Here is a 12496-nt window from a genome sequence, read left to right as displayed (position 1 = left end):
TGAGTATAATTGCCGAGTGAACTTTAGCAATAAAAAACATTTATTAGCCACTCATATCACTGTTTTCTCATCATGTTATAATCATGTCTATGTTTAATGTATTAAATGTACTGTGCCTCTTTGGTTGACGTAGACCTGACGTCTATTCTCATGCAGTGTGAAGTCTCACATTTCAACCTCTCTCAGTCTTACAAAAGTCTTGTGGGTTTGTAAGATACAAAGTGGCCTCATGCTGCAACATGCACAACATAACCCCTCAGTCTGGATGCCATGAGTCTTTGAAGTGGCTGTAACCTCAGGCTTCATCTCAGAGATCTGCAAAGGTTTGTAGGCCCCTCTAATCTATACAGCAAAGGTTAGCTAGCAAGGGGTTATTAACTCCAACTCAACAAACTGCTTTTCAGGTTTGTCTCTAAATACGCCTCCAACTCCTCAACAAGGTTAACGCTTCCTGACCCTGTTTCCTGGCTCAATGTGCAGCATGGAATCAGATTGGGGTTGCTCATCGCATGATGAAAAACCAAACTTTTGCACACCTGTAGGTCAACAGGTGTGTAGGAGAATACCCATGGTCCACAATATAGAACAAAATACTCCCACACACTGTCTCACTCACTTGCATTCAGAGCTGTTTATTTCTTTAAGTAACCCGATGAAGGTATATTGGCCAAGACGTAGTTAACATATATCTCTGAATGCCAGTGAAGATGTGGGAACAGACACTGCTGAATTCTGGGACCTGTAGTATTTTACCACTGATAACAGCTGTGGCCCAATCCACAGAGGACTGAGACATACAAGGGTCCTGCCATTGTCAGCGAGAAATCCTGGTGGGCTGGTCCCCGCTTGAGCAGGCCAGTATACAAAAACAACAGCCCAGTGAACCCAGTAATATCAGTTCCAAGTGTTGGAAGGTGCAGGGACAGACAAGACATTAAAGGCAATATACGACAGGTTTGGGTTTGGCTAGCTGAGTTATTTTAGTTATTTCATAAAGTCGATGTGCTCATCAATGTCACTTTTTGTGAACTAACCAATCACAAGCTGGATGGGGCGGGACATTCAAACAAGGTTGACAGCAAACTTTTGAAATGATGAACTCAGAGTTATGCACGAATGGTTATGATTATTGACTAGTTAGTACTTAGTGTTAACAAATAGGAGACTAACCACTTTTTCTGCACAAAGACTTAATAAAGGAACAAAACCAACCAAAATGTAAAATTAATTAAATAATAATTAATGAATTCATGTTGGTTGTGTATTTCTTTAACTGCTGTATTGTCCAATTGGACACAAAGTTGTACTGGTGGTATATATTATTATAATTCTGTGTAACGGTAGGAATATTCTAAAATCACACAATTAATAAATTATTGTTAAAAATGTTGTTCAGCAAACTTGTGTACATATTTGACGTGGGTTGTGTGGATGGCGGTCTGTCACTGGGGGGTTTGGGCGAGCCGGACATCAAAAGCTGCAACGTAGTCTGAGCTCAGCGTCCGATGTTGACACATTGTCCCCGTCCATGGTGTTTCCAGTCACACCTTGTCTAATAATACAGAAATATTATGATCATGGTCATGTTATTGCTGAGAAGCAAATACTTTTTTTAACTTTGACGTTGACAATTAATGTTGTTGTGATCAAGCAGCCACTCTGTGACGTCTGAAGACCAGATCAAAGTGAAAATGGTGTTTTAGCCGCTATGCTACAGCTTCTGGGTTGAACAACATATTTTTTCTCTAAACGGTGTACGTCTACGTGTCTCTCATTTAATGGTCAGTGTCAGAGGTGTTCCCGAAACAGCAGCAATGTGTATGTGTACCATATGAAAAAAGAATGCGCTTGCTTACACAACAGGGTGTAATGCACCACCATTTCCTTTTCAAAGACCTTTTCCTTTTGTGTTTGTAAGGACAAAGGCCTTTGTCCAAGCGGCCTTTGAGTGTACGTCGGAGAAACGTCCTTTTGAAGACATGATACAACATCTGAAGTCATCCTCCTGCTGCTTAGATATTCTACCAACACACTTTTTCAAAAACATTTCAAACTGCATGACCACTGATCGTTTACAAATTCTAAACACATCCCTTCTCTCAGGTGTCTTCCCACAAGCCCAAAAAACTGCAGTTATTAAACCGCTCCTAAAGAAGGCTAGTTTAGACTCCGCAACAATGAAAAATTATAGGCCAATATCAAACCTCCCATTTTTAAGTAAAATAATTGAAAAAGCGGTTTTCCAACAGCTGAACAACTTCTTGGCCGTAAATAACTGCTTTGATGTCTTCCAGTCAGGCTTTCGACAGCACCACAGTACTGAAACTGCTCTTGTTAAGGTTTTCAACGACATCCACTTCAACACAGACAGTGGCAGAAGTTCAGTCTTAGTATTACTGGATCTCAGTGCTGCATTCGACACGGTCGACCATGCCATACTCCTAGAAAGACTAAAAATCTGGGTGGGACTTTCTGGCACAGCACTTAAGTGGTTTGAATCCTACTTGAAGGACCGAGAATACTTTGTGTCTGTAGCTAATTACACATCAGAGCTGACTAAAATGACATGTGGTGTTCCCCAAGGTTCAATACTGGGGCCTCTTCTGTTCAACATCTACATGCTTCCACTAGCTCAGATTATGGAAAATAACAAAGTGTGTTATCATAATTATGCAGACGACACACAAATCTATATAACTATGTCACCAGGGGACTATAATCCCATACAAGGGCTGGGTAACTGCATTGAACAAATCACCAACTGCATGTGCCAGAATTTTCTTCAATTAAACAAAGATAAAACAGAAGTAATTGTTTTTGGTACCAAGGACGAACGATTGAAAGTCACCGCTCAGCTTCAATCACTGATGTTAAAACCCACAAACCAAGCCAGAAATCTAGGTGTAGTTATGGATTCAGACCTCAACCTGAACAGCCATATCAAGACTATTACATAATCAGCCTCCAATCACCTGAAGAATATATCAAGGATTAGAGGACTTATGTCTCAACAGGATTTGGAAAAACATGTCCATGCATTTATCTTCAGCAGACTGGACTACTGTAACGGTGTGTTTACAGGTCTCTGTAACAAGTCAATCAGAACGCTGCAGCTCGAGTCCTCACTAAGACCAGGAGGGTGGATCACATCACTCCAGTTCTGAGGTCTTTGCACTGGCTTCCTGTCCAACAAAGAATTGACTTTAAAATCCTGCTGTTGGTTTATAAAGCACTGAATGGTTTAGGGCCAAAACACATCTCTGATCTGCTGCTACCTTATGAATCATCCCGACCCCTTAGGTCGTCTGGGACCGGTCTACTTTCTGTTCCCACAGTCAGAACTAAACATCGAGAAGCAGCGTTCAGTTGTTCTGCTCCACATATCTGGAACAAAGTCCAGAAAGCTGCAGGTCTGCTGAGACCCTCAGCTCCTTTAAATCAAGACTGAAGACTTTTCTGTTTGCTGCTGCCTTTAATTGAACTACATTCAATTAATATATTAATCAATTTCCTGCATTTCTGCATTTTACTACTGTATTTTATTTCTTACACTGTTTTTATTGTTTCAATGAATGTTCTTAATTGTTTTTAAATCTCCTTTTCTTTTGCCTTATGTTTTGATGCTTTTAATGGTTTTATGTGAAGCACTTTGAATAACCTTGTTGTTGAAATGTGCTATACAAATAAACTTGCCTTGCCTTGCCTTGCCAGAAAGTCGACATATTAAAAGTAAGAGGAGGGTGGGGTGATGGATGGGTCAAATGCATGATTTCCATCCAGGATCGGGTTTGTGTCCTATGTGAAAGCAAAAGTCAACATTACAAAGTATGTATATATTGATTTTGTTGTGATTGAGAGTGGCAGAGTAGAGAAGTGGTAGTGACACGTCAGACACAGGAGTATCCAGTCACTCCCACACAACCAATCAAGAACCATAATCAGAGTAAAACAGACCTGTTCAATTAGTAATGAATGTAATTACCCTACTGCCACAACAAGCATCACAACAAGCAGTAAAATTATGTTGCCCTGTCTTGAAGAAATTCTGTTCATGCATGTTTGTCTGCCACTTATCCAAAGAAAACATATTTGCTGGTGGGATTATGTTGCTGTTATGTGCTATGTTTCTTACAAGGGGAGGATATGCTATATTTTGGTATTGCACAGAAGAGGCAGGAGAGGGATTGGGGTGGTTATGTTAAAACAATGAAAGCTCCTTGGTGAAAGTGGATATAATGAACATGTTTGCCGGTATGGCAACATTAGATTGGATCGACATGGAATGTTTTACAGACATTCATATTTCGCAGAGGATGAAACTTAATGACTTTGGTGATCGAAAATCGGTCCAATTAAAGCTGCGAGCAGCATTGATCGGGCCCTCGCAACTTCACGCACATCGAGGGTACTAGCAGGACTCTGGTTGCATTTCTGTAACCATCATATACTGCGTGCACGAGTTAAACGGTATTTCCTGTGTCGACCAGCAGCGTAGCATCATGTTGCCAGGTCATAAGCCTCAAATGTTTTGAGTGTACCTCCGATACAATCATAAATGTAAGCCTGTTAAGATCATTAAGAAAATGAATGTGTGTGAGTGCGCTTCAGTGTTTGTAACATAACAGACTGTCAGTTTACTGGGATGGGGTTCAACTCCCTGCAGTGTCCTGCTGATTGTATTTGGACTTACATGAAAGTTAACAAAACAGTAGTGCCATTTGCTGTTACTTGAACACGTTAATTTAACACTGTTTTAATTTTAAGTTCTTCTGTAACTTTAGATTGTAGTGTGAAGCATTCATTGTAACATTTAACCTGATACTCATGAAGAAGCTCTGGACAGATCATTTATACTAATGCCCACTGACATGGTTTGAAAATCCACTGTTATCTAACGTTTGCTCTCCAAGCATCTTAGTTTGCACATATTTAGATCAGAGAAGTCTTTTTCTCATGGTGTGCACACAAACCCTTTCAATAAGTTCAGTGTTTGGGCCGCTGTATTTATAGAATCCTGCTTACGGCCATGGTGGCCAGTAGGTGGCGCTATGACTGAGTTAGTATTGGCATGCAGAAGTCCAAAAGCCATGACAGTCAACAAGCATGTCAAGTTTGGGACAGTTTTGACAAAGTACAGTTGAGTTACAACAGCTTGATGGATGATGGCGAACCATGTAAAATGGCCATCACACCATATCCACGTCGTTCGATGAAACTTAAAGCTTTCAGTAACTTTTAATCGCTAAGGTCTTTAGATTGTTCTGACCAAATTCTAAGCTGATCGGATTAATTCCCGAGGAGGAGTTCATAGTACAGCACATGGAAATGGAAAAAAGACACGAGGAATTCATACAAAATTCAAAATGTCTGACTTCCGGTTGGGTTTAGAGCTTAGACCCCTAAGACTTTTTTTAAGTCTACATGGGATACATCTGCTTACCAAATTTTATACATCTAGGTGAAACGTACTGCGAGGGCTGCATCGTCGAAATATTGTATGGGGCGCTATTGAGCCGACTTGACACTTTGAATCAGTAAAATTACATCAGATAACTACATTCAGGATTTTGAACGTGTTTCACAATTTTGGTTATGTTTTGAGCATTTTTAGCCCCTCTGTTATGTCCCTTCTCTGTTGTCCAGGGGAAGGATTGAGGGACTAACACAAAACAACCCAAATGAAAAACAAATAGCTTGTGTACCATAAACAATATTTATTATGTTCACTGACAGTGAAAGATGAGTGAGTCTCAACACAAGATTTGGGAGAGGATGGGACAGGTGTGGTCGTGCCAAACAATTGAAACAAAGATAACAGAACTTGGCCTAACTAACTAACCTCTGAAATCAACAAACAAAATGGCTTCTCTAACTTATCTACATGTGCTTGACCAAAACCCAAATACAGATGAGGCACCAACCAATAAGCCTAGTGTATCTAGACACAGAAAATCCTACATGTGTGCCAATGTACAGGGTACCCCAGACTCACCTACTGTCCGCAACCTCTCACCACAAATACTAACAAGTTCAGTTCTCAGATGTGACATAAACGCAGTATGAAGTGAAGTTCCCCTGAACGCCGAGGCTTCCTGCCTTTTATCTGCGGCTCTCCCTCCACCGATTGGCCAGCCTGCCGCTGGTGCCAATCACCAATCAGGACAACTGGCCCCCGCAGGTGGAATCCAATCACCCGATTGATCTGTTAGGAGAACTGAGAGAGAGAGAAAAAAAAGGGAGGGGAGAAAACACAACACGTAACACCCTCAAAAACACCTTCATTTTTCCTGGCGAAGAATGCGTCGCCACGGCAACGGCTTTTCACGAAACAAGCTTTGAGTAACTTTTCATCACAAAGTTCTTTAGATTGTTCTGACCAAATTTGAAGTTGATTCGATTATTTCCCTTGGAGGAGTTCGTTAAAGTAGAGCGCCTGGAAATTGCAAAAACGACACTAGAAATTCATACAAAATTCAAAATGGCTGACTTCCGGTTGGGTTTAGAGCATGGCCCCAAGAGACTTTTATTTAAGTCCACATGTGATACATGTTCCTAACAAATTTTGTAAATCTATGTGAAGCGTTCAGCGAGGGCTGCTTCATCGAAATTTTGTAGGGGGCGCTATTGAGCGGATTTGCCACTCTGAACCAATAAAATCATATGTATATAACTACATTTCGAGCTTGTAATCTGCTTGCCAAGTTTGCTTATGTTTCGAGCATTTTTAGCCTCTCAAAATTACCTTTGTTGTTAACGGCGAAGACTGCATCGCCACGGCAACGGCGTTCGACGAAACATCAAAAGCTTCATGAACTGGTATTATGAACTTCTTATATTTGTGTGGAACTAATTTGATATTGATTTGATTTATCTACTAAGAGAAACAAGCCAAAGTATAAAGACCTTAACTTCCTGTTACCAGTAGGTGGCGCTATGACTATGATTCAAAATTGGCCTGCAGATGTCTTCAGGCCTGGAGTCTAATCAAACATGTGAAATCTGGTAAAGATCTGATGATGTGGAGTCGAGTTACATCAGTTTATTTCTTTATGGCGAAGGATCGAAATTCGCCAAGCCGCCACGTTGCCGCCCTTCGAACAACTTCTTACAATCTTCACAATGAAGCATTATCAAGGTCTTAAGGCTTTTCTGACAACACAGAGGGATCTGATCAATCTGTGAGGAGCAGGATGTCAAAGTACAAAGCTTACAACTTCCAGTTGCCACTAGGTGGCGCTATTACTATGATTCTAAATTGTTCCGGTTCAGGATATTATGACGTATGAGAAATTTTGAGCAGATTAGACAATGTACGGCCGAGTTACAACAACTTCCTGTTTTGGGGTGAATGGTGTTTTTGTGACGCCATGCCACGGATACATAGTTCGATAACTTTTTGATCTTTGAGTAACTTTTCACTATCAGGGTCTCAAGAGCATACTGACCGAATCTGAAGTTGATCGGGTTAAATATCTGGGAGGAGTTCGTTAAAGTATGACGCCTTGAAACGGTCCAAAAACGTCATAGAATTAAAAATGGCTGACTTCCTGTTTGGTTTAGAGAAAAATTCCAAGAGGATTTTTTGTGCGTCCCATCATGATCCACATACTTACCAAATTTCATACAGCTAGGTGAAACCCGATGTTGGGGCTACTCAATAGGGGGCGCTATCGAGCCAACACAGGAACAGCTTCTTTCCACTGGCCGTCACACTGATGAACAATTAATCAGACATACTGCACTACTTCTCCGCTGAATCGCCACCTTAACGTGGTGGAAGAGTTTGAGTGGCTGAGTGATCCTGGGAGCTATGTTGTCCGGGGCATTAGCCCCTGGTAGGGTCTCCCAAGGCAAACAGGTCTCAGGGGAGAGCCCAGACTAAGAGCGGTTCACAATGACCCCAATGATAAGCAGCCCACGGTCTTCAGCCACCTCGCCCGGACCAGGGAAACCGGGGCACCCTCCCGGAGCCAGACCCAGGAGGGGAGCTCGGCGGCGAGCGTCTGGTGGCCGGGCCTTCCACCATGGGGCCCGGTCGGGCTCAGCCCGAAGAAACAACATGGAGCAGCCACCCTGTGGACCCACCACCCGCAGGGACAAGCATCGGGGTCGGGTGCAATGCAGACCGGGCGGCGGGTCAGGCCGGAGGCCTGGCTGAGCAGATCGCCGGCAGCATAGACTAGCTCTAGGGACGTGAAAAGTCACCTCGCTAGCGGGGAAAGAGCCAGAGCTGGTGCAGGAGGTGGAGCGATACCAGCTAGATATAGTTGGACTCACCTCCACACACAGCACTGGCTCTGGAACCAAGCTCCTGGAGAGGGGTTGGACTTTGTCCTTTTCCGGAGTTGCCGAGGGTGAGAGGCACCGGGCGCGAGTGGGGATACTCACGAGCCCCCGGCTGAGCGCCGCTGTGTTGGAGTTCTCCCCGGAGAACGAGAGGGTCGCCTCCATGCGCCTACGGGTTTGCGGGGAGCAAGGCTCTGACTGTGGTTTGTACTTATGCAGCAAACACCAGTTTGGAGTATCCGGCCTTCTTGGAGTCGGTGGGAGGGGTCCTGGAAAGTGCGCCGCCTGCCGACTCCATAGTACTCCTGGGGGACTTCAACGCTCACGTGGGCAATGACGGAGAAACCTGGCGGGGGGTGATTGGGAGGAACGGCTTGCCCGATCTGAACCCGAGTGGTGTCTCGTTATTGGACTTCTGTGCTTGCCACGGTTTGGCCATAACGAACACCATGTTCGAACATAAGGTGGCTCATAAGTGTACCTGGTACCAGAACAGCTTAGGCCGGAGATCTATGATCGACTTTGTAATCGTATCATCTGATTTGCGGCCGTATGTCTTGGACACTCGGGTGAAGAGAGGAGCAGAGCTGTCAACTGATCACCACCTGGTGGTGAGTTGGATCAGATGGCGGGGGAACCGGTTGGAAAGACCAGGCAAGCCCAAACGTGTAGTGAGGGTGAACTGGGAACGTCTGGCGGAGGACCCTGTCCGGGAGGTCTTTAACTCCCACCTCCGGAAGAACCTCTCACACATCCCGAGGGAGGTTGGGGACATGGAATCCAAATGGACCATGTTCAAAGCCTCTATTGTGGACGCGGCCGCTAGGAGCTGTGGCCGGAAGGTCATCGGTGCCTGTCGTGGCGGCAACCCGAGAACCCGGTGGTGGACACCGGAGGTGAGGGAAGCCGTCAAGTTGAAGAAGGAGACCTTCAAGGCCTGGTTGGCCCAGGGGTCTCCTGAAGCAGCTGAAAGGTACCGACAGGCCAGAAGGGCTGCAGCTGCGGTAGTCGCGGATGCTAAATCTCGGGCATGGGAGGAGTTCGGGGAGGCCATGGAGAAGGACTTTTGGTTGGCCTCAAGGAGGTTCTGGCAAACCATCTGACGGCTCAGGAAGGGAAAGCCAGGCTTACCCCAGGCTGTTCTCAGCGGGGGGGGGGAACTGCTGACCCGGACGGGGGACATCGTCGGCGGTGGAAAGAGCACTTTGAGGAACTCCTAAACCCGACCAACATGTCCTCTGCAGAGGAGGCAGCGCCTGAAGACCTAGGAGGGGGCCCACCCATATCCCTGGCAGAGGCCGCTAAGGTAGTTAAAATCCTCCTTGGTGGCAAGGCGCCGGGGGTGGATGAGATCCGCCCTGAGATGCTGAAGGCGCTGGACATGGTTGGGCTGTCCTGGCTGACACGTCTCTTCACTGTCGCATGGGGGTCGGGATCAGTGCCCATGGACTGGCAGACCGGGGTGGTGGTTTCCATCTTCAAAAAGGGGGACCGGAGACTGTGCTCGAATTACCGGGGTATCACACTACTCAGCCTCCCGGGGAAGGCTTATGCCAGGGTGCTGAAAAGGAGGCTCCGACCGTTTGTCGAACCTCAGATCTGGACCCGTTACAACGGCTGATCCGGTCTCTGTACGACTGCAGTAGGAGCTGTGTCCGCATTCTCAGCAATAAGTCAGACACGTTCCCAGTGGGTGTTGGCCTCCACCAGGGCTGCCCTTTGTCACCGGTCCTGTTCGTGACTTTCATGGACAGGATATCTAGGCGCAGCCTGGGGGCGGAGAACGTCAAGTTCGGGGGTCTTGGGATCGCCTCTCTGCTGTTTGCAGATGATGTGGTCCTGTTAGGCTCCTCGGTTCTTGACCTCCAACATTCACTGGGGCGGTTTGCAGTCGAGTGTGAAGCGGCGGGGATGAGAGTTAGCACCTCCAAATCTGAGGCCATGGTGCTCTGCCGGAAACCGGTGGATTTCTCCCTCCAGGTGGGAACGGAGTGCCTACCTCAAGCGAAGGAGTTCAAGTATCTCAGGGTCTTGTTCACGAATGAGGGTAAGATGGAGCGGGAGATCGACAGACGGATCGGTGCGGCTGCAGCAGTAAAGCAGGCGCTGCACCGAACCGTCTTGGTGAAGAGGGAGCTGAGCCGGAAGGCAAAGCTCTCAATTTACCGGTCGGTCTACGTTCCTACCCTCACCTATGGTCACGAACTCTGGGTCATGACCGAAAGGACAAGGTCGCGGCTACAAGCGACCGAAATGAGTTTCCTCTGTAGGGTGGCCGGGCTCAGCCTTAGAGATAGAGTAAGGAGCTCGGACATCAAGAGGGAACTCGGGATCCCCCAGAATGAGCTGGAACATGTTGCCGGTGAGAGGGAGGTCTGGGTCAGCCTGCTTGGCCTGCTGCCACCGCGACCTGACCCCGGATAAGCGGAGGAAAATTGATGGATGGATGGACTGCACTACTACCTCTGTTTGCACTATTGTATTATATATATATATATATATATATATGTTGGGATCTGGCCCTAGTCTAGAAGCACCCATGCTCCTTCCTGTCATACAACGTCTGATGGAAACTCCAAGATGAATGACTACACCTCCCAGCACAGCCAAAACTTGATCCTGGCCCCTCATTGGCCAAGAAGTGGCCCCCCACTGGGTTCGAGACCTGGTTTATAAGCGAGCAGGAAACACCATTCTCTCTCTTCCCTCCGGACCTCGTCCTGGCAACAAGAAGATTCACGAGGAGCCGCGGCCTCATCAAATCCTATCAGGTCACATATCACATTCGCTGGTCGAAACTACAGACTGTGTTTTATTTTGAGTTTTGGATCCCGTAGTGCGAGAACGGATAATCTCTACGACCCGTCCTCCCACCCTTTAGTGCACACCTTGCCGGCAAAAGAGGGCAACTGAGCCCCTGAAGAGCCGAAGATTTCCGGCCAAAGACGAGCGACTCCCGCACGCCTCCGGCGTTAAGAAAACCCCTCTCTTGAGAGGGATTGAGTCTGCGCTAGCTCCAATAGCCGCGCCACCGGGACCCCTCATCTCCCGAGGACTGAATGATTCCCACCACGGGAAAAGGACCCTGCCGAACGAAGCTTCTCAAAGTAAGAGTTACTGGTATCTGGGCCTAGCTTAACTTAGCATTAGCTTAATTTAGACTGTTCGTTTATGTCGTTGTTATTCCTGTATCTTGTTGTGTTAAGTTACTGTCGTGTTATAACGTGTTATTACGCAAGCATCGCGGACCACGGAGTCCCGTTATATTGTGTATTTCCTGCTGTAACCGTTCGCATGTGATCCGTCGCTGCTAGTGGATGTGGAGCTTGTGATTCTATCACTTTAAAAACTAAAACTACGGTGGCCGACTCTCGTCTGTCCGACCGAGTTTCGGGGTGATAGGGAGACAAACTCGCATTTCACCGCAGTGACAAAGATCTGTTTGTTTTGGGGATTCTTTTATTTTGTTTTTGGTTTTATTCTCTCCTCTTTAAATCGGCTCTGCGAGTGAGATCTAGAACCGTAACTATCACCGTAAAAGCGTGCTGATCCTCACTTCCTCACTACTGCGCAGAGCACCGCGCTCAGAGCTCGATTTTCTCTCTCTCTCTCTCTCCCTCTACTAACCCGCACACACACGTAGTTAGAGCTACTGATTTTGGGTGAACCTCTCAGACTCGTGATTACGTAATCTCTGACCCCAACCCACATGGTACACCGTCCCACGTGGTTATAGTAGCCACCTCTCCGCCATTTTGTCGCCGGTCTCTAGACTCCGCCATCTTGGTCTGTAGGCTCACACGCCCCTATTGAGATTACCCACCATCACTGTTGAGTAGCCCCCCCCTTTTCTTTCCACACACACACACACACACACACACACACACGCACACACACACACACACACACACACACACACACACAGACTGTTAATATCGTGAGTGACCACTAATTATGAGACTTAGTTTATAGTTTGGTTATTGGTCCCTGTCCGCAGGGTGGTGCCCCGTTCTTATTAGTAATTACTAATTAACTTATTGATATTAATAACTCCATTGATGTTGATAATTTAGTTTCATATTTGCTGATAACCAAACACGCTCCTTTACGTTCCCAAAATATATATATATATATATACACTTTTTTGGGGGGGGATATATTCATACTTATATTGTATATAGCTGTTAAATGTCCTTGTTTTTCTTATATT

Source organism: Anarrhichthys ocellatus, unplaced genomic scaffold, assembly GCF_004355925.1.
Source record: "Anarrhichthys ocellatus isolate YVR2014 unplaced genomic scaffold, GSC_Weel_1.0 scaffold153, whole genome shotgun sequence".
In the NCBI taxonomy this organism is placed as follows: Eukaryota; Metazoa; Chordata; class Actinopteri; order Perciformes; family Anarhichadidae; genus Anarrhichthys; species Anarrhichthys ocellatus.
Note: the sequence above shows the minus strand (reverse complement) of the source record.